Source organism: Schistocerca serialis, chromosome 1 (genome assembly GCF_023864345.2).
Source record: "Schistocerca serialis cubense isolate TAMUIC-IGC-003099 chromosome 1, iqSchSeri2.2, whole genome shotgun sequence".
In the NCBI taxonomy this organism is placed as follows: Eukaryota; Metazoa; Arthropoda; class Insecta; order Orthoptera; family Acrididae; genus Schistocerca; species Schistocerca serialis.
This window is the reverse complement of record NC_064638.1, coordinates 334,955,853-334,983,198: the sequence shown is the minus strand read 5'-3', so window position 1 is coordinate 334,983,198 and position 27,346 is coordinate 334,955,853.

Here is a 27,346-nt window from a genome sequence, read left to right as displayed (position 1 = left end):
CTCCACCACAGTCCGTGAATTATCAGCAGGTGCTCGATCATGCTGCAAGATGCAATCGCCATCCCCGAAATGTTCTTCAACAGTGGGAGGCCAGAAGGTTCTTAAAGCATGAATGTAGGCCTGTGCTGTGATAGTGCCACGCAAAACAATAAGAGGTGCTAGCCCGACCGCACCATAACACCACCACCTCTGAATTTTACTGTTAGCAACACACACGCGGGCAGATGAAGTTCACCGGGCATTCGCCATCCCCACACGTTGTCTTCGGATCGGCACATTATGTATCGTGATTCGTCAGTCCACACAACGTTTTTCAACTGTTCAATCGTCCAATTTTTACGCTCCTTACGCAAAGCAAGGCATCGTTTGGCATTTACTGGCGTGATGTGTGGCCTATGAGCAGCCGCTCGACCATGAAATGCATGTTTTCCCATCTCCCGCTTAACTGTGGAAGTACTTGTAGTGGATCCTTATGCAGTCTGGAATTCCCTGTGTGATGGTCTGGATAGATGTCTGCCTATTACACATTACGACCGCTTTCAACTGTCGGCCATCTCTGTCAGTCAACAGACCTGGTCGACGTGTACGCTTTTGTGCTACGTGTAGCTTCACGTTTCCACTTCACTACTACATCGGAAACAGTGGACCTAGGGATGTTTAGGACTGTGGATATCTCGCATACAGATGTATGACACAAGTGACACCCAATCATCTGACCACGTTCGAAGTCTGTGAGTTCCGCGGAGCGCCCCATTTTGCGCTCTCACGATGTCTAATGACTGAGGCCGCTGATATGGAGTACCTGGCATTAGGTGGCAGCACAATGCACCTAACACGAAAAACACATGTTTTTGGGGATGTCCCGATAGTTTCAGAAGAAGACTGACTGAAAACTAGAAAACACACTGAATAATGACACACATCATTTTACGGAGCGTCTCTACAAGTCTCTATTCGTAACGAACACCGAAGCATAGTTGCACTATGGCGCCCGCATCTCGTTGTCGCGCGGTAGCGTTCTCGCTTCCCACGCCCGGGTTCCCGGGTTCGATTCCCGGCGGGGTCAGGGATTTTCTCTGCCTCGTGATGGCTGGGTGTTGTGTGATGTCCTTAGGTTAGTTAGGTTTAAGTAGTTCTAAGTTCTAGGGGACTGATGACCATTGATGTTAAGTCCCACAGTGCTCAGAGCCATTTGCGCTATGGCACAGGCGTGTTCAGAACATGTAAACAAATCACTTCGAATCAGTTCGCGCCTGCAGACAGGCAACTCATTGAACATATCTCAAAAGTCGGCCGCTGTCACACCTTCCCAGAAATTCATGTCAGTGACGTCAATGAATTGCACGCACGTATTGAATTTTGACGTTTGACAAATGGCAGCCATAATGAGCACCAGTAACATAAGTTATAAGTTAGATAGATTCCTTGCCCACCGCTATATGAACAACGACCAAAAGGGAAATAAAAAGAACTCGTGAGCTTTCGCAAGAGTACATTCCGGCAGTAGTTCTCGCTCTGTCAACATCGACCGAGAAACTTGGCAGGTCCTGACACAGGACGGTTTACGTTTGTTTCTTCTATTTAATAAAAGTCTGACTCTAAATTTCTGGCATTTCGTTTTCTGTCCTACTACAGACGGCTCCGGCAGTAGTTCTCGCTCTGTCAACATCGACCGAGAAACTTGGCAGGTCCTGACACAGGACGGTTTACGTTTGTTTCTTCTATTTAATAAAAGTCTGACTCTAAAATTCTGGCATTTCGTTTTCTGTCCTACTACAGATGGCACGAATTTATCACACCGTTTTTCTCTGTCTTTTACGGTTACTAACCCCATTTTCTGTTCCTACTGTCTTCATTTTGTAAATAGACAAGGCATTTTCGGAAAAGAAGAACCCTTAGATTATAAAGATATGTTCATGAAACAAGGCTGCCATTGGCATTATTTGATTCCTAGTAACTTATGTCAGTTTTTCTAGTAATCTCTTGTAAGCGATTGTTTCAAGTGTAGGAAAAGGCAATATTCGTTGGTGTGGGGTACGAATTATAGGATGGTTGACTGAAAAGTTTCCAGCAGAAATGTTGTACTTCATCATTGGTATGGGCAACACGGCACAGACGCGGGCATTAATACTCTACTGCAGTACCTGGGTTTTCTTTGTCCATAGCGTAAATAGCCGAGTGTCCGACAAGAGCGAATTCATCGGCATAGTCCTGCTCGTTGAACGAGTGCATCGGTGCGGATAGCGGAGATGCGAGTCTGCTCTTACCATGATCTTTTGTAGGGACACTTTTTATGTCTCACGACAAGTGTCCAACCTTGCTAATCAGATTACTGCCGAAATATGAGCTACACACAATTCCTGATTAATGTGAGCAGCTGTGGAACTTTTATACATGTTTTTGTTGTTGTTGTGGTCTTCAATCCTGAGACTGGTTTGATGCAGCTCTCCATGCTACTCTATCCTGTGGAAGCTTCTTCATCTCCCAGTACCTACTGCAACCTACATCCTTCTGAGTCTGTTTAGTGTATTCATCTCTTGGTCTCCCTCTACGATTTTTACACTCCACGCTGCCCTCCAATACTAAACTGGTGATCCCTTCAGGCCTCAGAACATGTCCTACCAACCGATCCCTTCTTCCAGTCAACCTGTGCCACAAATTTCTCTTCTCCCCAATTCTATTCAATACCTCCTCATTAGTTATGTGATCCACCCATCTAATCTGTAGTACCAAATTTAGAAAGCTTCTCTTCTTGTCCAAACTATTTATCGTATATGTTTTATTTCCACACATGGCTACACTCCATACAAATACTTTCAGAAACGACTTCCTGACACTTAAATCTGTACTCGATGTTAACAAATTTCTCTTCTTCAGAAACGCTTTCCTTGCCATTGCCAGTCTACATTTTATATCCTCTCTACTTCGACCACCATCAGTTATTTTGCTCCCCAAATAGCAACACTCATCTAGTTCTTTAAGTGTCTCATTTCCGAATTTAATTCCCACAGCATCGCCTTATTTAATTCGACTAAATTCCATTATCTTCGTTTTGCTTTTGTTGATGTTCATCTTACATCCTCCTTTCAAGACACTGGCCATTCCGTTAAACTACTCTTCCAAGTCCTTTGCTGTCTCTGACAGAATTATAATGTCATCGGCGAACCTCAAAGTTTTTATTTCTTCTCCATGGATTTTGATACCCGCTCTGCATTTTTCTTTCGTTTCCTTTACTGCTTGCTCAATATTCAGATTGAATAACATTGGGGAGAGGCTGCATCCCTGTCTCACTCCCTTCTCAACCACTACTTCCCTTTCATGCCCCTCGACTTTTTATAACTGCCACCTGGGATCTGTACAAATTGTTAATAGCCTTTCGCTCCCTGTATTTTACCCCTGCGACCTTCATAATTTGAAAGAGTGTGTTCCAGTCAACCTTTATACATACGAGCAGTAATACATTATAAATATAAGAATCCAATATGCATAATAATCCAATTTCAGAAGTCATTGCGCAACTGCGGCGTACAACGATTTCGAAGCTATTGGTCTTTGGCTTCAGTCAGTCACATGACCTGTCTCGACTAGCACATTCTGGAAATCGTTCATCCACTTGTAAGGTGACAAACAGCGGATGTGCTTTGCCCTTCGTGAACGAACTGCCCTGGCGCCGAGTTGGCGGGACGAATTCAGGAGGGCGCGAGAGGGATACATACCTAAGACATCATACTGCAGCGGCTGTGTTGTTACAAAGTACGATACGATGCTCTTTCGGACATGCAAACATGTCCAAAGGAACACTGCACCATTCTTCGTAGCAACACAGGCACTGTAATATTGTATTTATCCGCCAATATCGAGCAGCGACTTTCAATTAAAATGTCCTCTCCTGTACGAGAATTATATAACGTGTGGACGAGTACTGGTTTTGAAACAATGGCTCTGAGCACTATGGGACTTAACTGCTGAGGTCATCAGTCCCCTAGAACTTAGAACTACTTAAACGTAACTAACCTAAGGACATCACACACATCCATGCCAGAGGCAGGATTCGAACCTGCTAGCATAGCGGTCGCGCGGTTCCAGACTGTAGCGCCCAGAACCGCTCGGCCACTTTGGCCGGCACTGGTTTTGAGGCTGGAAAGACGACATATGGAAGTTTGGGTCTTACGGTAGGTCGACGACGCATAGCTAATCCAGTCAGCCTTCAGCGGCGCAGCGTTTCGGACGGTGGACGTCTCTGCCGCACGAGCGCGTTAGAAGAGTTATCGTTGTGTAGCGGTGTGCTACGGTGGTACATAGAAAGAATCATGACATTTTCTTTAAAAGAAAACAGACACAGATATTGAGTTTTCTTAACGAATAGGCTCGACCGACATCTTACGAGAAAGAACATTATTTACGGGACGAGGTAAAAGTCGAACCTGACGTTCTAGTGGGAATACACTTATCTATAGTGAGCAGCGTAGTCTATGTCAAGCTCATCAATGAAGCGATATGTGACGAACTACTACTACCACACCGAGAACGAGTTTCTTTCTGTCATTAGGACGGGAATGTTAGAGCGGTACAGTTTAACACGCCGGCATTGGACTACCGACGATCCGCGTCTTTGAGCTTCCATTCGAAGTGAGAGAAAAACTGGTGACAGACATCTCGCGTCCTTATGCAACGATTCTATCGCATTTGGCTGAAAAACGTGCGAGTTTAAAGACATATCGCGTCCCCAGTGGCGTCAGACAAATACTTATCGGAACAAGAAATCATGTTCCGTCATACCTGTACATCGCTGGTTGTAGGGCGATTGTGATCTATGATGGACAACCACTAACACGCTCAGGGAGTGGGAAGGAGGGACACGTATGTTCTGAGCGTACCGAACGAAGGTTGTTACAGCTGCCACGGGATGATGCACTACACATAGACACACCCACCCACCCACCCACCCACCCACACACACACACACACACACACACACACACACACACACACACACACACACACACACACACACACACCGCATTAGACGATGCTCCCCATGACCTAAGTCGCGGCATAACGCGATGATGTAGGTCGCACTAGAGAAACGTACCGGAACGTACATACAGAGGCCGATCGTGGCTATCATCGGAGCAAATGCGTTGGGCAGGACCGCCTGCAGCCGTCACAGGACACCCTTTCTTCGGTGCTGCTGTCGGCACCTTCGGATATACACTTATAGACGTCGATAGTTCTGCGGTGCACGATTCCAAAGTCACCCACGATAATAGAGAGCCCATTCTGACCTCTGATGCCGCGACTCGGAAATGGAAACTGTGCCATCTCACGGTGAAGAACAACTAACCAGATCCAGTAAGCAACGCTGAAGCACTGCCGGATGCCGAGCAGACGACCATGGATAGAGAAGAACCGCGTAGCGCGGATGCAGGGGTGGACTCCAAACACAGCGGAGGAGTCCGATCGATGGCTACAGGATACTGCGGGGGCTTGGCTCCTACAACGCACGACAACGATGGGACGCTGGGGGACCCGTCACAAGATCGACCCCAGTGAGGAACAGATGATGCTGGAAGAGCTGCACCCACACACTCTCCCGGTTTAAGACCGTAAAAATGCACATAGTAACGGCACATCACACGAGGGGATGGCGGGGGAAGGTAGAAAGCCATGTAACAAGTTTATCGGATTGGGTCTGCTAACATCAACAGCATTGGGACGCCTGTAAATATCAAGATGGTCAGTGACATGTTAAGGGTTGCAGACATCGACACAGCGCTGTTACAGGAAGTTCGAGTACTTCACTCCTCGGACTTTTAGGACTGTAATATTTACGGTTCCCCTAGTGACGAGAGAGGCGATGACACTGAGATACTGCTGAAGGAATGGATACGTGCAGACTAAGTGGAGTATTTGCTGTTACCGTAGGTGGAGTACGTTTGATCACTATTTTCCGGGTGATTAAAAAGTCAGTATAAATTGGAAACTTGATAAACCACGGAATAATGTAGATTGAGAGGTAAAAATTGACGCACCTGCTTGGAATGGCTCTGAGCACTATGGGACTTAACATCTGTGGTCATCAGTCCCCTAGAGCTTAGAACTACTTAAACCTAACTAATCTAAGAACATCACACACATCCATGCCCGAGGCACGATTCGAACCTGGGGATGCTGAAAGACAACATCCGACGCCAATGCCTCACCATAGCTACGGACATGCTTTACAGTGCTGTTCACAACATTATTCCTCGACTAGAGCTATTGTTGAGGAATGATGGTGGACATATTGAGCATTTCCTGTAAAGAACATCATCTTTGCTTTCACTTACTTTGTTACGCTAATTATTGCTATTCTGATCAGATGAAGCGCCATCTGTCGTATAGTTTTTGAACTTTTGAATTTTATTTATTTTTTGTTCTAATAAAACCCCATGTCATTCCAAGCATGTGTGTCAATTTGTATCTATCTACATTATTCCGTGATTTATTCAGGTTTCAAATTTATACTGACTTTTTGATCACTCGGTATATACGGTCCGTCAGGGTCACATAAGAGAAGAGAAAGGGCAGATTTTTACGCCCATAAGGTTACACGGTTGTTCCGGGGACGATACGATACTTGCATAGTCGGCGGAGATATTAACTGTATGATCGACAGGAAGGACCAACATCCTAACTGTACTCCTAGCCAAGAACTTCGGGAGTTGGTGAACGGGAATTAGTCTATACTTGGGACCTGAAGTAACTCAACAAACCGGGATATAGTTTTTATGTGAGCCACTCCGCTAGCCGTTTGGATCGAAGCTCTGTTTCAGGGGAGTCAGTGATGCCGACGGTAGAAATGGCTCTGAGCGCTATGGGACTTAACATCTATGGTCATCAGTCCCCTAGAACTTAGAACTACTTAAACCTAACTAACCTAAGGACATCACACAACACCCAGTCATCACGAGGCAGAGAAAATCCCCGACCCCGCCGACGGTAGAAGCAAAAACCTATCCGACCGTGTTTACAGATCATGAGACATATATTTGTACGGTTATACTTACCAGACAGCAGGTATGGAGACGAAGGGGTAGTTGGAAGATGAACGTTCCCACATGCGTCATGCAGAATACCGACACATGGCGGCGGACACGTGACATGGCTGTCTCCGTCGAAGAAATTCTTATGGTTCCGTCCTAAAGTGGTAGATCGAGTGCGCAAGCCAGCTTTACGAAGGACTTTAACAGATTATGGGAAGGAGGTTTCTCGATGGCAGCGCACAACCTCTGACTTTCACTTTACACCCCTCCCGGAACTATTCGCTCAACCACGTACACCAGAACGCCAGGCAGTCGTCCAACGAGTAAACGCGAAGTTGATATAACTTGCGGCGCTAGGTATGGCAAGTACGAAGATACGCGCGAGGTCGTAGGACTGCCTGGCCAACGAACTTCCCTCGATGCACTACGTGGAAAAGGAAAGAAGACGAAGGACGTTAATTCATGCTATCGATCTCGGCGATGTCCGTTGTTGTTCAACACATTGTATACGAGCGAAAGGATGGTCCACACGGAGCTGGGGACATTCCTGGAAGAGACTTCAGACGCGACGCGTGTTAACGAGGAAGCGGACGTGTTTTCAGAAATTGCGTGCCAGGAGCTGCAGGAAGCGATTATACGAGGTACCACCAAAAAGTCCCCAGGCGCTGACGGATTCCAGCGGGAATTTTACCCTGCCTTTGGGACCATTATGACACCGATGTGTTTATGCATGTTTAATGAGCTGCTGCGGCAAGAAGTATCGGTTCATATAGAATTCACGGCCACGTGGCGGCAAACGAATATGTGATTATCGCCCCTGAGCTTCCTTAATAGTGACTGCAAGTTCTTTTAGCGCATATTGGGCAATCGTACCAAACGTCCTTGGTGGATCGAATACATGCCCATCAGATGTGTCTTGGCGGTATCAAATGGTTGGTTCAAATGGCTCTGAGCACCATGGGACTCAACTGCTGAGGTCATCAGTCCCCTTGAACTTAGAACTACTTAAACCTAACTAACCTAAGGACATCACACACATCCATGCCCGAGGCAGGATTCGAACCCGCGACCGTAGCGGTCTCGCGGTTCCAGACTGTAGCGCCTAGAACCGCACGGCCACTCCGGCCGGCTTGGCGGTATCAGTAATATCCACACAGCCCCCGTGGGAGGTTCGAGTCCTCCCTCGGACATGGATGTGTGTGTTGTCCTTAGTGTAAGTTAGTTTATGTTAGATTAAGTAGTATGTAAGACTAGGGACCGACGACTTCAGCAGTTTGGTCTCATACGAGCTTACCACAAAAATATCCACACATCCTTGGGAGACTATCGCGACGCCATCGTCCTCGCGGTCGCATGCCGCCTCCGGGGGCACTGATTGCTGTAGATCTCGGTCATGCCTTTGAGCGGGTGGATCATGTTTACCTCGCGGCGGTGATGAACAGGATGGGTGTCTCGCCACTACTGACCACTGCTGTGATGCGGCTGCTGTACTGCCCTAGATTAGTGATGGGATCAACGCCGGGATTACAGAATATTTTGAGATCTTAAGATCCGTCAGAAAGGGTTGTGCCTTGTCGATCCTTCTATATGCGATCACCTTAGAACCATGCGTTGCAGGGCTTTGCCGCCGACCTACTGGCATATCCCAGCGGCATCTACCATACAAATGTAGAGCATACGTTAATGAATATGTGTTCCTCGCCGGGAATCAGAGGGATACTCGATCAGCAATGGATTGGTTGCAGACGTATGGGACAGCAGCTGGCAGCGAGGCCAACTACTGAAAATCGCAATTCATGCATGTGGGGCGTGAACGAGAACCAGAAACGGAACGACCCTTACCTGTGGTATTGCCCTTCATAAGTATTACGTTTCATGAGACGACAGGAACGGCTGCGGACAACTAACGACGGTTATTGCTCCGACCTCGCACGTCAGTACGACTAAACGCACTACGATGGATGGATATGCTACAGCGATTGTCACTCGTCAGCACTTAACTTGCTCCCATGATGTGCCACCTGAAACACCTTCTCCCCTTGATGCGCACGATGGCTATGAGGATTCAGGCGGCTTTTGGGTACTATGTAACCTTGGGACAGCTCTTTAAGGTACAGTATACCACTCTTGTCCTCCCAGCATAAGAAGGGTGCCTTGGTTTACTCAACGTACACGAGAAGGCACGTGCCATGTATATTAATACCATGCTCAAACGGTGGTGCAACAGGAAGCACTCCCTTACGGGGACGATCATCGAAGAACAAGTACCAACATCGAAAATTCCCCGGTCAGTGTCTGACATATATCGCATGCGTTAAAGAATTTGCGCATGTTCATCGTTGAACACAGTTAAGTTCGGGCGCAGTTACCGAAGCCGGCATCGAAGGGCGTGTACCTCCTGCTTCTTCGACAGTGATCACCCGTAACAGGGTGGAACGGAAACACCCAGCCATTTATTGGCAAGTGGTGTGGTGCTCGGTACACCACCCCCATCTACCTACAATAGTCAGGTCAACATGGTACGTTGTAGGGAACCGGAAATACCAAACGAGTGACAAAAAGTACACAATACATTTGACGGATTCGCCCATGTATCAGCCATGCAACATTCTGGATACGGACGACCACCGGCTGGTCAGCGACGAGGCGTTGGACTCTGACTGGACTTTGACAAGAAAAATCATAGCGTTCATGCGGCGCACTGCACATACAGCAACATCTTCTGGTATTGTATGGTGTGGCAGGGACCACAGAAATGACTGTCCATTACACATATCGAGATACAAGTATGAACGTACTGGATTATTCGCAATAGGTGGAAAACTGTTACGGCTACGAAAGTGCAAGGTCTGGTATTTAAATTTTCTAGGAACGGCTTTTGCGGACGCGGTAGATAGTGTGGCGCGTGCGCTAAGATGAGTGGTGGCGCTGTCGTTTGCGGAATATACCAAGTTAAGGGATAAACTAAGGAAAATTACGTGAGTATGCGACTCTTGAAGAACTGACAGTTGCAAAGCTAGCAATGGAATCCTTCTTTTAATTTTGTTTAAATATATTTAATGTTCAAGGGTACCGGAGGTGTCCTCACTTTGACTTTACTGTTATCTCAAGGTAGGACGGCAATGAGGTTCCTTCCAGGAAAGTTATAATGTGTAAAGACATACCATACTAACTGAGGTTTTGTGGATAATAACGTTTTCTGTTTCCCCTGCCTTCCTTAAAATAAAAGTGGTCACAGCATGTGCCTAAAACAAAAACAGCGAAACAAAGCAAAAAAAGAGCGGTTAAGGCAACCGATTGCGTAATGCGGGAAGTCCGATTTCCTGTCTCCGTCTTATACAGCTGATGGTTGTTTGTACTCGCAAATGGGAATTCATCACACCTACGATGTTTTCCGATAAAACTACCACTGTTTATACTGCGAGGCATTCCATACACTCGTTATCCTTCCAATGGATAAATTTTCAAACGAGTCACTTAACCAAGGGATCAGACACTGGTGAGAAAGCCTCTAGTTCTTAACACAGAAGTCACAGCACAGTGAGTGAGCTAATTTAATAATTAAAAAAAACGAAAATACAGATGTTTAGGGAAGGTAGATGTACATCTCGTAAAAGAAATTAATGTAAATAATAGTTTTAATACAGGAGAATGAGGGGTGACTTGGTGTGAGGGGGTTTTGGTACCAACCTGTTGGCTGATGTAGAAACTGAATAGCTGCAGGTAATAGGAAAAGCATTCTACTGAAAAACAGTAAGTCAGCTCTCTCTAAGATGAATTTTGAGACACGTTGGATGTTCATTCCCCAGGAGCGGCACCACTCATACCTTCGAGCAGAGCACGGCAAGCATCATTACCTGATTTCTCAGAAACATCACTCTGTGAAAGAGATGTGAAAGTAACGAACTCGTATCTCGGCTTGTCCGTACATATCCGACCGTTTCTTAGAAAATGTCAAAGTTTTTCGTGTTAATTTATGTGCCTTTTGGGGAGTAAACGATCCACTGGAAGCGATGGCACAGTGGCTGGCGCCGTGGCCACACTCTTTTTGACCCCTCTCCCATATGTTACAAATCCGATAATTATTTTTATTTTTATTTTTGTTTTGCATTTATCTACCTACATCCGTAGAAGATTTTTACACGAATGTTTTCCAATGTATAATGAAATAAGGTTGTCCTTATACATCTACTAATGTATGTCAGTTGCATCAATGGAAAAAGGAAAAGAAAAAACTATAAATGGATGAAAAAATTGTTTGATATTGTTTTTTGTGAAGTTTCTGTTGTGTATCTTGATTCACAATCAACTTCAAGCACCAGTTTTTAGAAAGGTGGTCCGTTATACATTGTTTTCAGCGAGACTATTGCCAACCTTTGAAATGTTGAGCAATGATAACAACTTGTCTCTCCTGAGTGAGATTCGTTCGAAGAAATGTTGCTGTGGCAAATCTGCCTTCGCGCGATGCTCGTGGTGTTCTGAATTTACATCTTTCGAACTTTTCTAGCATCAGTATAATCCTTAAGAATGCACCAATCTTTCTGAAGAATAAAATATAAGAATTAAGAATTTATGTAAGAATATGAGAATTTAAAACTATTGTAACACCTGAAAATTTCATACACACGTACATGACGTAATAAAACTATGTCACTTATTGTAAAAGGCAGTTGTAATTTTACATTTAATTTAAAGCCATTGTATCTCCTAACTTGATAAGAAACCTTCGCGTAGTTCTTCTACAGACATGGGCAAGCAAATGAAAAAAAAATATAATAACTGTAAACAGTAATCGGATTCGAATCCGGGACGCAAAAGGTAAAAGGCAGCCAGCTGATCGTGCACTGATAGGCATCTAAACTACGTCAAAAAGTTTTGCGGTCATTTTCTCAAACATGGTAGAGTATCTACGGATAAACCGAGACGACTTTCGTTTATTTAGGTTCTTCTTCCACTGAGCGAAGTTTCTAGGAAATTGGGTTATGTTCAAAAAATGTGTGTGAAATGTTATGGGACTTAACTGCTAAGGTCTGCAGTCCCTAAGCTTACACACTACTTAACCTAAGTTATCCTAAGGACAAACACACACACACCCATGCAATTGGGTTATGGTACTTCTGTGTTCAGCTTGCAAGTAGTATGTCTCGTGGAAGTTCGGTGGCACACTTGTTATAGATTTATTCGTTAGAATGTAATTTATTTATTTGATGGTTTTGCCTGCCTATTTATTCAGTTATTGTAACTGAATATAAACGCAGTCACTTGGTATGTTGTGATTTTTAAGGACTTTTATTAACTAATAAATATTGTTTTAATGTTCCTGATGGCACGACTATTGTAATATCACGTTAATTATACTGCAGCCTCACTGTTAGGACTTTCTCATGAAAACCATTCTAATGTCAGTTATTTCCTAGATACTACAGTCTAGTGGTGACCCTTATGTACAGTAAGTAATTTTTTCCTATTATTCCAGCATAATCCGTTCCACTGTAACAGGGTCTCATTATCTCGAATGTTGAATGATGATGGTGCACTGTTGAAGGGAGCAAAGGAGTTCAGAGAACATCCGTTAAGAAACAACACAAGGAGACAGAAATCCCACAAACTCAAAACATCTAGTTCGGAATTGGCGAGAAGCTGGCCCAAAGTCACTCCTTTCTGGCGCCAGTCATTACAGTTGATGAGCTCTTGAAAGGCGTCGAAGCAGCATGGAATGACGTACCCATACCTGTATGTGTCAGTCTTAGTTCAGATGCCCAGCCACGTTAAACCGCTGATGGTGCGGGAGGTGGCAACTGTGTGTACTAAATTTCATACCCTGAGTTCCTCCAAACCAGTTACAAACTTAATTTTTTTTTTTGCGAGTACCAGAATAAAAAATGCTTCTATCGTAGCACAAGAAAGACGAATATTTGGAATATTTGCTGAGAAAAGTTGGGGATGTAAGAGAAGGTAACTAGCTTTCGGACTGATCAGACAGCTTCAAAAACATTTAAATCAAACAATTTTGACATATTCGCGTTTTCTGACTTGTCAGTATTACTGTTCAGGTCATGCAAAATAATGCACAGTGTCAAGTAAAATAATGTGATATGTGATGTCATGTGTGTCACATGACACATACCATCACGTGATCCAGCATGGTATTTGTCACGTCGTAGGGTATGACACAATGTCTCATTAAAGTTTAGGATACACGCATCCCCGTCTGAGATACTTCCTAATATAGATGCACCCCCACTCTCGGATACTTTTGTAGACGAATTGAACTCGATAGAAGCACATATATCGGTGTCCGTTGTCCGTTTGTTCATACACCCATCACCATACACGTGACAGAGGTTGGGTCTAACAAAGCTCACTGCTCTTGGGATGTGAGAAAGCGCGATTATGTCGATATGCTTTCATTTAAATGTCTTCGGTGGTGCCAGAAAGCCCTGACTTGGACGCATCCGCCTTACATTTTGCTCTCCATCTTCTACTCTGCCCCAATCTTGACATTAGACCGCTACAGCCTGGCAACTGATACAGAATTTTGTTGACTCGGGCGACGAATAATCCGGTATAGTTCCTTTTGTTCTCCTTCGAACCATGTCACGTATATCTTGGCAATGGATAAAGCTTTCATAAAATATCAGGACAACCATTAACTATATGTATTCGTCGTTAAATTATGAAAACATTTTTCTATGAATGTAAAATTAGAATGAAGCTAGATTTTTGAAAGCGAGTTTTCAATTTTGTCGTAAGAATGCATCCCGCAGATTCAGTTCACGTTAGAACGAAGATTACATGCTACATTCTGCTCGGCTCTAAACGATCGTATCTTACCAACGAATAAAAATTGTTATACAGAAAAATTTGTGTTTGACTTTATTCATTTGTGTTCCTCCGTGCAAAGTTTGAAACGATTCATATAGAGTGTAGTGGTGTGACGCTTCAGAAACCTTCCAGAAAAACGTGCTTTTGTACGTAAAATTCAAAGAAACATGATTCTTTAAAAAAAACTGTTAAAATTTATTTTACAGTTGGACCAGGGTCCAATACATCGGTGGACTACGTTTGCACCAACACATTCGCTCCTGTCCGAATTTACACCACTGGCCATTAAAATTGCTACACTACGAAGATGACGTGCTACAGACGTCAAATTGAACGGACAGGAAGAAGATGCTGTGATATGGAAATGATTAGCTTTTCAGAGCATTCAGACGGGGTTGGCGCCGGTGGCGACACCTGCAACGTGCTGACATGAGGAAAGTTTCCAAACGATTTCTCCTACACAAACAGCAGTAGACCGGCGTTGCCTGGTGAAACGTTGTTGTGATACCTCGTGTGAGGAGAAGAAATGCGTACCATCACGTTTCCGACTTTGAGAAGGGTCGAATAGTAGTCTATCGTGATCACAGTTTATCGTATCGCGACACTACTGCTCGCGTTGGTCGAGATCCAATGACTGTTAGCAGAATATCGAATTGATCGGATCAGGAGGGTAATACGGAACGCCGTGCTGGATCCCAATGGCCTCGTATCACTAGCAGTCGAGATGACAGGCGTCTTATCCGCATGGCTGCAACGGATCGTGCAGCCACGTCTGGATCCCTGAGTCAACAGATGGGGACGATTACAAGACAACAACCATCTGCACGAACAGTTCGACGACGTTTGCAGCAGCATGGACTACCAGCTCGGAGACCATGGCTGCGGTTACCCTTGACGCTGCATCACAGACAGCATCGCCTGCGATGGTGTACTCAACGACGAACCTAGGTGCACGAATGGCAAAACGTCATTTTTTCGTATGAATCCAGGTTCTGTTTACAGCATCATGATGTTCGCATCCGTGTTTGGCGACATCGCGGTGAACGCACATTGGAAGCGTGTATTCGTCATCACCATACTGGCGTATCACCCGGCATGATGATATGAGGTGGCATTGTTTCCACGTCTCGGTCACCTCTTGTTCACATTGACGGCACTTTGAACAGTGGACGATACATTTCAGATGTGTTACGACCGGTGGTTCTACCCTTCATTCGATCCCTGCGAAACCCTACATTTTTGCAGGATAATGCACGACCGCATGTTGCAGGTCCTGTACGGGGCTTTCTGGATACAGAAAATGTTCGACTGTTGCCCTGGCCAGCACATTCTCCAGACCTCTCACCAATTGAAAACGTCTGGTCGATGGCGGCCGAGCAACTGGCTCGTCACAATATGCCTGTCACTACTCTTGATGAACTGTACTCGTTATCCAAGCTCTGTTTGACCCAATGCCCGTTATTACGGACAGAGGTGGTTGTTCTGGGTACTGATTTCTCAGGATCTATTCACCCAAATTGTGTGAAAATGTAATCACGTGTCAGTTATAGTATAATATATTTGTCCAATGAATACCCGTTTATCATCTGCATTTCTTCTTTATGTAGCAATTTTAAATGCCAGTAGTGTATTTAACAGTGATCGTTTTTGCTCGTAAAATCCTATCGGTGCACATAGAAATGGCGCCATTAGCTGGGCATTAACTTCAGGCCAATTAACATCTTTCGTCAAAGGTATTAATCGATCCCACAATCTGCCAGGGAGCCAGCTCCGATTCGCTGTTCGAACTTTGCTCAATATACTGTAATATAGCTACTTTACGACAGATGTTCGCATAGTTCTGCAAAAGGCCACTGATCCTATCTAAACCAAAACTGTTTCGCCACATGTTCCTAGCTCAAAACGAAACCGAACTTAAACACCCTCCCCCTCCCAAGCCACATTTTCAGATGTATATGCTCTAGGTCATCAGCGCTGCAGCGATAATAGACACGCACAATAAGAAAAATTTCGTTAATTGCTATTCTTTCTAGTGTTGCGGTTTTAGTAGTCAGCGGTGTAGTTCCGAGTCTGTCTTACCGATAGACGTTCATTCGGTACAGCACTCGCCTCGCAAGTCTGACACGGCAGCTGCGAAATGCCATCCTAGCTACAGGGCACTGGTCGGGGACAGAGAAAAGCGCGAGCGCAGCGTTTCCGCGCACTCGGCCCGGCTGTCGGTGACACAGGAATTGTGGGTGGGGGGGGGGGGGGGTTGCCCGGAGTGGCGCGGCGGGCGCCGTATGACGTGCGAGGCGAGGACGGCCGGCGCCGTGTCGGCAGGTATTGGAGAACGCATAAATTGACGCGGCCGCTGTCCGCCGTGTCCAGCAAGTCCGCTGGCGCCACGCCAGCGTCCGACACGGGCGCTACCGGGTCCGAGCTCCTGTACTCCCACCTACTGCCCCATCTGCTCCCTCTGTACCACTTTGCAGTTCTGCAAATACTGCCCACAAATTACTTTACGTAAGACGTACAACGAGGCAAAAAAATTGCATCAACTTCAAAACGTGACTATGCCTAACATGGTGTAGGAAAGCCATTGTCATTCTAAACAGAATCCAGTCATCTCGGAATGGATGCATACAGCTCCTGTATGGTTTTCAGGGGAATATTACACGTCTCTCTGTGAAACAGGGACAAGTTCGGGAAACAATGGTGGAGCTGAACAGCGATCACGCAAATTCCTCTCCAAAGCAGACAAAAAAGACTCAACAATACTGAGATCTGGTTACGTTGGTACCAAGGGGAGAAGCGTCAACTCATTCTGGTGCTTCCAAAAAAACACTACTGGCCATTAAAATGGCTACACCAAGAAGAAATGCAGATGATAAACGGGTATTCATGGGAGAAATATATTATATTAGAACTGACATGTGATTACATTTTCACGCAATTTGGGTGCATAGATCCTGAGAAATTAGTACCCAGAACAACCACTTCTGGCCGTAATAACAGCCTCGATACGCCTGGGCATTGAGTGGAACAGAGCATGGATGGCGTGTACAGGTACAGCTGCCAGTGCAGCTTCAACAGGATACCACAGTTCATCAAGAGTAGTGACTGGCGTATTGACCAGACGTTTTCAATTGGTTCTAGATCTGGAGAATGTGCTGGCCAGGGCAGCAGTCGTACATTTTCTCTATCCAGAAAGGCCCGTACAGGGCCTGAAACATGCAGTCGTGCATTATCCTGCTGAAATGTAGGGTTTCGCAGGGATCGAATGAAGGGTAGAGACACGTGTCGTAACACATCTGAAATGTAACGTCCATTATTCAAAGTGCCTTCAATGTGAACAAGAGGTGACTGAGACATGTAACCAATGGCACCCTACACCATCACGCCTGGTGATAAGGCAGTAGGGCGAAGACGAATACACGCTTCCAATGTGCGTTCACCGCGATGTCGCCAAACACGAATGCGACCATCATGATACTGTAAACAGAACCTGGATTCATCCGAAAAAAAAGACGTTTTACCATTCCTGCACCCAGGTTCGTCGTTGAGTACACCATCGCAGGCGCTCCTGTCTGTGGTGCAGCGTCAAGGGTAACCACAGCCACGGTCTCCGAGCTGATAGTCCATTCTGCTGCAAACGTCGTCGAACTGTTCGTGCAGATGGTTGTTGCCTTGAAAACGTCCCCATCTGTTGACTCAGGGATCCAGACGTGGCTGCACGATCCGTTACAGCCATGCGGATAAGATGCCCGTCATCTCGACTGCTAGTGATACGAGGCCATTGAGAACCAGCACGGCGTTCCGTATTACCCTCCTGAACCCACCGATTCCATATTCTGCTAACAGTCTCTGGATCTCGACCAACGCGAGCAGAAATGTCGCGATACGGTAAACCGCTATAGCGATAGACTACAATCCGACCTTTATCAAAGTCGGAAACGTGATGGTACGCATTTCTCCTCCTAACACGAGGTATCACAACAACGTTTCACCAGGCAACGCCGGTCTACTGCTGTTTGTGTAGGAGAAATCATTTGGAAACTTTCCTCATGTCAGCACGTTGCAGGTGTCGCTACCGGCGCCAATCTTGTCTGAATGCTCTGAAAAGCTAATCATTTCCATATCACAGCATCTTCTTCCTGTCGGTTAAATTTCGCGTCTGCAGCACGTCATCTTCGTGATGTAGCAATTTTAATGGCCAGTAGTGTATTCCTGGTCATCGGGACTCAGTTCGTGGTGGTACTCATCCCTACAGAAAATTCATTAAATGAGATTCCCGGCCACGATGACCAGTGAAGACGTGTCTGGGGTCACCACAAACAGTCGTCGGATACTATGCTAACTGCCACACGCCATACTGCCTGACAACTAGGGATGATGCCTGCTTAGTTGGGTGGTAACGTGCTTGCCTCCCACGCACTGGGTCCGGGTTCGATTCCCCGCCGGGTTGGGGATTTTCTCCCCTCGGGGACTGGGTGTTGTGTTGTCCTTCTCATCATTTGATCTTCATCATCTGCTGCAAGTCGCCCAATGTGGCGCCGACTGAAATAAGACTTCCTCTTGGCGGTGGAACCCAAGTGGTACATCCCGTTCAACAGTGCATACGATCATTTCATTTAACAAGGATGATGGTCTAGGATGCCATTTCATTTAATAATAGGTCCAATTTCATTGTCATCCGCATTGCCCTTACAGCACAGCGCTATGTCGACGGTATTCCACGCCTCGTTTTGTTACCCTTCATGGCAAGCCATCCTGGCCTTACATTTCAGAAAGGTAATGCCCTTCCGCAGACGGCGAGTTGTCGTCATGCCTGCCAAACCCAACTTTGGCCAGAAAGGTCACCAGATCTCTCTCCAACCGAGGACGCTAGGCGCATTACTAGCAGAGCCGTCCATCCAGCTCGTGACTACGACGATGTAACGCAACGAGTGCACAGAATTTGGTACGATATGGGTCATGAAGACATCCAAAAACTCTGTTAATCAATGTAAAATCAAATAACCGCTCGTATCAGGGCCAGAGGTAGACAAACCCTTTTTTTGCCTTGCTCACTTTTGTGGCGTCGCAGCTATTACGTGACTGCAGATTTTTGCAGTAAGTTTTGTTACGTTATGGGAAGCTGTTTTGGAAGCCTGCAGTATAGTAGCATTCGGCGGCGGCCGACTTGGGGCCTGCCGTATGCGTCACAGACACACCTGTCGCTAAAGGGAACCTCAGAATGCTCACTGTGGTGCGTACTAAAATCACTTATTCACCTCACCTAAGAAACTAAAAAACTATGTTAAATATTATCTGTTTTATTCAAAATACATGACCTTTTGTTATTCAGACGAACTTTGTGTCAAAATTTGATACCTCTAACTCTAATAGTTTCGGAGATAAAAAAAAAAATTTGAAAAGTACTTAATCGACACATAAGAAAGTAAATTCAGATAGGAGCAATAACAGTTTATCCTTTGGTACTATTTGAAAACATAAACAGAACTCTCAGTGTGCAGAATTAATTAATTGAGATTTTCATATTAAAATTTTAATTTTAATTTTCGTAATATAAAATTCAGACAAAATTATTATTTGTGTCTTATGTCGTTGTGAGAGTAAATGAGAGTGAGTGAGAGTGTGTATGTGGGACACACGTTAAATTTTCAGATTAATATTATCTAATGCATTGCGCAATCACAGCGTGGGAAAGATGTCTGTACCCACATTGCTGACAACGTCTGTCCAAGCGTACTTGTTTTTGTAAGAAGGCAGCCAGAAAAGTTATTTGTAGAGTAATGTTTTCCTAAAGTTAGGTTCGATTCCCGGCGGGGTCAGGGATTTTCTCTGCCTCGTGATGACTGAGTGTTGTGTGCTGTCCTTAGTTAGGTTTAAGTAGTTCTAAGTTCTAGGGGACTGATGACCATAGATGTTAAGTCCCATAGTGCTCAGAGCCATTTGCACCATTTTAACCTAAAGTTACCTCAAGAGTAATTTTCGTTTAGTTTCAATTAATAAACTTTGCAGTAATAATTTGCTTGTCGAAGTGACGCCAATGAATCTGATGTACTGATTGGCTCAGAACAGTTTAGGGGCGAATATGATCTTGAAAGATTGATCTGATTGGCTGTTCGTTTTGATCGACCAATCAGAGTAAAGTCTCTCCCGCGTGTTGGTATGAGTTATTATGCCCTACAAGCATCGGGATTCAGAGAGTCGTCGACTAGCTGCCGGGCGAGAAGGTCATATCGGACGTGTCCGAAAAAGTTATTTGTAAAATGAAGAAGTGACTATTATTTCGCGTTCGGTTTATATCACCGTGGAAGCAGATGCATTTACGGACAGTTCTGTGACGTTTGGAAGACTTTAGAGTGTTTGTTGTAGAGAAAATGCGTGTGAAACTATCGGCATTTGTGAAGAATTCGGCGAGGCGTGTTCAGTATGCATTTACAGGTCATTTTTTGGCGAGCATCTTCCTTTGATGAATCCATTGTAAAGGACCGAGTCTGAAACTCATTTTGTAGCAGAGTATTGACTCTTTAATCTTGTATTATTTTGGGTTGGACTTAGTACATTTCCGGCTGTGTGATATAAGTTGCATGAACTAGTATCTGATGTGCCATCGACGTTAATGTGGGCTTGTTAACATCATAACTAAAACACAATAAAAAACTTTAGTATCGGAAGCGCACATTTTCAATGAATGAAGGAAGCATCCACTTTTGCCCGTTATTACTAGAGATTTACAAGTTTATTTTGTTACCTGAGTTACGAGGACTATGCAGTTGGAAGTATGGACGATGGTTTCCCTCAACGCTGCTTTTAACATCGTCTACATCGCACCTACGAATGCAGTGCATCGGATGGTGAACGAACGCTTTACGGAGGTAGGTGTACATTAATTTGCAACTTAATTCATACAGTGCTAGCGAACCTTTTAACACCCGTTCCGCCTCACTTTGTGCGGCTGTTTCTCTCGAATAAATCATACAATTTTTCTGAAATTGTAATTATTCGTTTGTCTATACATGTACGTCGCATCTAACGTTTTCTGCCCCGTTTGGGTTATTCCGACGCGGCAGTTGTTTTCTAGGTCTTTGAGTGCATATTCAGATGTTTTATTAAAGGTATTTGATTTACATGACAGACTTTGATATCATATAATTTCAACTTCAGATGTGTTTTTGGCAGTCCATCATAAATGGACCAGTAATTTGAAATTGTATGACTGCGAAATCGTTCATCTGAATTTAATACCAGCAGTAAAACAGGTCAACTGATTGTACGGTAACAGTATATTAACGAAACATGGCTCAATGCCCTCAACATTCCATAGATGACCATCAGTCACATGATAACTCAATCGTTTTTATCCGTTATGTGACGAACTTATCCACAATGTTGGATAAATATCAAGCTGTAACTTAATGGCGTAGCAACACAAAGGTTCAAATGGCTCTGAGCACTATGGGACTTAACTTCTGTGGTCATCAGTCCCCTAGAACTTAGAACTACTTAAACCTAACTAACCTAAGGACATCACACACATCCGTGCCAGAGACAGGATTCGAACTGCGACCGTAGCGGTCGCGCGGTTCCAGACTGTAGCGCCTAGAACCGCTTGGCCACCCCGGCCGGCCGTAACAACACATTCCTTTCCCATCAGATGTATTTGATTGCAAGTCATTCAGATATTGCAACACATTTTGAAAATGACAGGGAAATACGTCCCCCCCCCCCCCCCCCCACCATGAACTGTGGACCTTGCCGTTGGTGGGGAGGCTTGCGTGCCTCGCGATACAGATAGCCGTACCGTAGGTGCAACCACAACGGAGGGGTATCTGTTGAGAGGCCAGACAGACATGTGGTTCCTGAAGAGGGGCAGCAGCCATTTCAGTAGTTGCAGGGGCAACAGTCTGGATGATTGACTGATCTGGCCTTGTAACACTAAACAAAACGGCCTTGCTGTGCTGGTACTGCGAACAGCTGAAAGCAAGGAGAAACTACAGCCGTAATTTCTCCCGAGGGCATGCAGCTTTACTGTATGGTTATATGATGATGGCGTCCTCTTGGGTAAAATATTCCGGAGGTAAAATAGTCCCCCATTCGGATCTCCGGGCGGGGACTACTCAAGAGGATGTCATTATCAGGAGAAAGAAAACTGGCGTTCTACGGATCGGAGAGTGGAAATTAAGATCCCTTAATCGGGCAGGTAGGTTAGAAAATTTAAAAATTGAGATCGATAGGTTAAAGTTAGATATAGTGGGAATTAGTGAAGTGGCAGGATTAACAAGACTTCTGGTCTGGTGACTACAGGGTTCTAAACACAAAATCAAATCGGGGTAATGCAGGAGTAAGTTTAATAATGAATAGGAAAATAGGAATGCGGATAAGCTACTACAAACAGCATAGTGAACGCATTATTGTGGCCAAGATAGATACGAAGCCCACGCCTACCACAGTAGAACAAGATTATATGCAAACTAGCGCTGCAGATGACGAAGAAATTGAAGAAATGTATGATGAAATAAAAGAAATTATTCAGATAGTGAAGGGAGACGAAAATTTAATAGTCATGGGTGACTGGAATTCGGCAGTAGGAAAAGGGAGAGAAGGAAACGTAGTAGGTGAATACGGATTGGGGGTAAGAAACGAAAGAGGAAGCCGCCTGGTAGAATTTTGCACAGAGCACAACTTAATCATTGCTAACACTTGGTTCAAGAATCATAAAAGAAGGGTGTATACATGGAAGAATGCTGGAGATACTGACAGGTTTCAGATAGATTATATAATGGTAAGACAGAGATTTAGGAACCAGGTTTTAAATTGTAAGACATTTCCAGTGGCAGATGTGGACTCTGACCATAATCTATTGGCTATGAACTGTAGACTAAAACTGAAGAAACTGCAAAAAGGTGGTAATTTAAGGAGATGGGACCTGGATAAACTGAAAGAACCAGAGGTTGTAGAGAGTTTCAGGGAGAGCATAAGGGAACAATTGACAAGAATGGGGGAAAGAATGGGTAGCTTTGAGGGATGAAGTAGTGAAGGCAGCAGAGGATCAAGTAGGTAAAAAGACGAGGGCTAGTAGAAGTCGTTGGGTAACAGAAGAAGTGCTGAATTTAATTGATGAAAGGAGAAAATATAAAAATGCAGTAAATGAAGCAGGCAAAAAGGAATACAAACGTCTCAAAAATGAGATCGACAGGAAGTGCAAAATGGCTAAGCAGGGATGGCTAGAGAACAAATGTAAGGACGTATTGGTTTATCTCACTAGGGGTAAGGTAGATACTGCCTACAGGAAAATTAAAGAGACCTTTGGAGAAAAGAGAACCACTTGTATGAGTATCAAGAGCTCAGATGGAAACCCAGTTCTAAGCAAAGAATGGAAAGCAGAAAGGTGGAAGGAGTATATAGAGCGTCTATACAAGGGCGATGTACTTGAGCACAATATTTTGGAAATGGAAGAGGATGTAAATGAAGATGAAATGGGAGATATGATACTGCGTGAAGAGTTTGACAGAGCACTGAAAGACCTGAGTCGAAACAAAGCCCCGGAAGTAGACAGCATTCCATTAGAACTACTGACAGCCTTGGAAGAGCCAGTCCTGACAAAACTCTACCATCTGGTGAGCAAGATGTATGAGACAGGCGAAAGTCCCTCAGACTTCAAGAAGAATATAGTAATTCCAATCCCAAAGAAAGCGGGTGTTGACAGATGTGAAAACTACCGAACTATCAGTTTAATAAGTCATAACTGCAAAATACTAACGCGAATTCTTTACAGACGAATGGAAAAACTAGTAGAAGCCGACCTCGGGGAAGATCAGTTTGGATTCCGTAGAAATATCGGAACACGTGAGGCAATACTGACCCTACGACTTATCTTAGAAGCTAGATTAAGGAAAGGCAAACCTACGTTTCTAGCAGTTGTAGACTTAGAGAAAGCTTTTGACAGTGTTGACTGGAATACTCTCTTTCAAATTCTGAAGGTGGCAGGGGTATAATACAGGGAGCGAAAACCTATTTACAATTTGTACAGAAACCAGATGGCAGTTATAAGAGTCGAGGGACATGAAAGGGAAGCAGTGGTTGGGAAGGGAGTGAGACAGGGTTGTAGCATCTCCCCGATGTTATTCAATCTTTATTTTGAGCAAGCAGTGAAGGAATCAAAAGAAAAATTCGCAGTAGGTATTAAAATCCATGGAGAAGAAATGAAAACTCTGAGGTTCGCCGATGACATTGTAATTCTGTCAGAGAGAGCAAAGGACTTGGAAGAGCAGTTGAGCGGTATGGAAAGTGTCTTCAAAGGAGGATATAAGATGAACATCAACAAAAGGAAAACGAGGATAATGGAATGTAGTAGAATTAAGTCGGGTGATGCTGAGGGATTTAGATTAGGAAATGAGACACTTAAAGTAGTAAAGGAGTTTTTCTATTTGGGGAGCAAAATAACTGATGATGGTCGAAGTAGAGAGGATATAAAATGTGACTGGCAATGGCAAGGAAAGCGTTTCTGAAGAAGAGAAATTTGTTAACATTGAGTACAGATTTAAGTGTCAGGAAGTCGTTTCTGAAAGTATTTGTATGGAGTGTAGCCATCTATGGAAGTGAAACATGGACGATAAATATTTTGGACAAGAAGAGAATAGAAGCTTTCGAAATGTGGTGCTACAAAAGAATGCTGAAGATTTGATGGGTAGATCACATAACTAATGAGGAAGTATTGAATTGGATTGGGGAGAAGTTTGTGGCACAGCTTGACTAGAAGAAGGGATCGTTTGGTAGGACACGTTCTGAGGCATCAAGGGATCACCAGATTATTATTGGAGGGCAGCGTAGAGGGTAAAAATCGTAGGGGGAGACCAAGAGATGAATACAGCAAGCAGATTCAGAGGGATGTAGGTTGCAGTAGGTACTGGGAGATGGAGAAGCTTGCACAGGATAGAGTAGCTGGGAGAGCTGCATCAAACCAGTCTCTGGACTGAAGACCACAACAAAAACAACAAGGAAATACGTGTGCATGCATACACGATAGCCTACTCTAAACAAGGAGAATATCTGCACCAACGTTTATCTTGATTTTCGAGATCGATGAGAAAATATTGTTTCGTGGAAATATCGTACAAACGAAATACTGGTGGATAACCTTGATAAATGTGACATAAATGGCATGTGTGATGAGATGCTTACTACAGTCCATGAGAAGAAAAAAAAGTTCAAATGTGGGTGAATTTCTAGGGGACCAAAGCGCTGAGGTCATCGGTCCCTAGACTTAGAACTACTTAAACCTAACTAATCTAAGGACATCACACACATACACGCCCGAGGTAGCAGCAGCGGGGTTCCGGACTGAAGCGCCTAGAACCACTCGGCCACAACAGCCGGCTGTGGCGCCTCTAACCACGCGGCCACACCGTGCGGCTCCATGGGAAGAAATTTATTTAGTGGCTTTGCTTGTGGTAAGCATTTTGTGCACGTTGTCATGTCCTATGAAAGCCAAAAAGCACAGAAAACGTGTCGGGATAGAATTACGTGGGGCAGGATTATTAAGGGGAGGCAGTGGCACCCTTGCACTGATATGTTTGTAAACCTACATCACTGTCACTTTTTGTTCAACGTCACTGAAATTCTTCACACTTGTGTATAGGGATCCATTATGATTTGAATAATTTTTACAGGATTTTTAATAAAATTTTAATGATGTAAGAGAATTTTTAGTTTTTTGTTACATTATTATTTTAAGCTACACTTTTTCTTTATTTCCAGACAGATTTGGCAAATTTTTTATATGGTAAAGTAATCTACACTCATAAACCTACAATAAAGACCAGTAACTTTTTATAAATTATTTACATTATTTTCTGTGATATTTTGGTTTTGAACATTTTTTAGGGATAAATTTCCCATATGTTATCAACCATAAACTGTTTATGATGTCTTGATTAAAATTTTGTTTCACTTGAATATTGCTTCCATGTTAAAGAAAAGGTGTGCCAAATTTTATCGATATCTTTCCAATAGTTTCTTATATGTGTCCCTGAAAGGAGAAAACCTTAAGTTGGAGAAAAAATGTTTTTTTTTAAGTTTAAATGAAATGTTCCAAAAATTTGTAATTATACCTTAGCTGAAACTACCCTTATCGATATTCCAGTTCTTCCTCATCATCCTCTGCAGCTCTTTTAACTTCTCTGCTGCTTTGCCTAGCAATTTTTTTCTATTTTCTGTACTGAAGTCTCCGCCTTCGCGATTCGTTGCTCAACGATGACCTGCAGTATCTGCTCGTTGAAGCCTCTAAGTGTAAGGTCAACTTGCTGAGGATGGGAAGCCTTGCCACATTACCATCATTATCACTGCTGCAGCTTCCAAGGCAGAGGTCTTCACTACCAAATTGGAAACAAACAGAGCCTTTGGACATCCTTTCCAAGTAGGACCATTAAAATTTTCATTTGGGTTTTGCCTTTATAACCCTCCTACCTCTCAGGCTAGTTAGGCTTTTCTATATGACCGTGTACCTAAAGTCACTAATCTGTGGGGAAAGGGAACCTACTCCGAAGAATAGTGCTAAACCGAGAGAAATAGATTAAGTTATAACAGAGTTGCCACTGCTCAGTACTTTAACAATGATGATTAGAAACGAAGTTCGGTTAACTTCATATATTTTCATTACGTAAACTAGTTTTTTCAAAGTTTTCATTAACGCCAGTTCTTCATCGGAACAGTAATAATTAAATTGAAACTGTACTTTATACTCGTTGGCAATATTACGTAAGAATAGTTATTGGTGTCATAACGTAGGAACAGTACCTAACGCACACTGTGAAGTACTTCATGCCACACATGTCACAGTTGTCAAATAGTAATCCAATAGCAAACACATAAAACATATTATGTTAATTTTCAATTATCAAGTAAAGTAAGATTGTTTACTCGCTGTGGACAGAAATTTTTTGTAACGTTACTCAACGTAATACTGACTGTCGTGACTGTAGAAATCAGAAAGATTGTTTGAATTTACTCATTGGTAAGAACTGTCGTTTACTTAGCAGTTACTCTGATATAATGAAAATTATAAATCATGCCACAAGCTTTAAATTATAACTGTGCTTTGACAATGAAATTCAGTGTCCAACCTACGTAAGGTTTTACTACCAATTTTTTATTATGCAAATGACTCTATTTTTAGCAAATGAATTAATATTGGCTTTTGCATCATTCTATTTCTGACATTATTCATACTACAGCTAAAGGCTTCATTATTAAATAATTGACCAGAAGTAGTAAAAATTAAATTTTGATAGTCTAATAAATTAATGTTCACTTCATTTTCAGTTCATTTTTTTATTATCTCGGTTCATATAAAGGGATATGATGGATACTAACTGGATGATGACTTACAAAAATACTTTACGTGACAATATGCACGAAAACAATGTTATTTAAGCAATAAAATTCCAACTACACTGGTCAGCCTATTACACTTCTAGTTATAAAATGTCTAGATCTTACTTCACTTT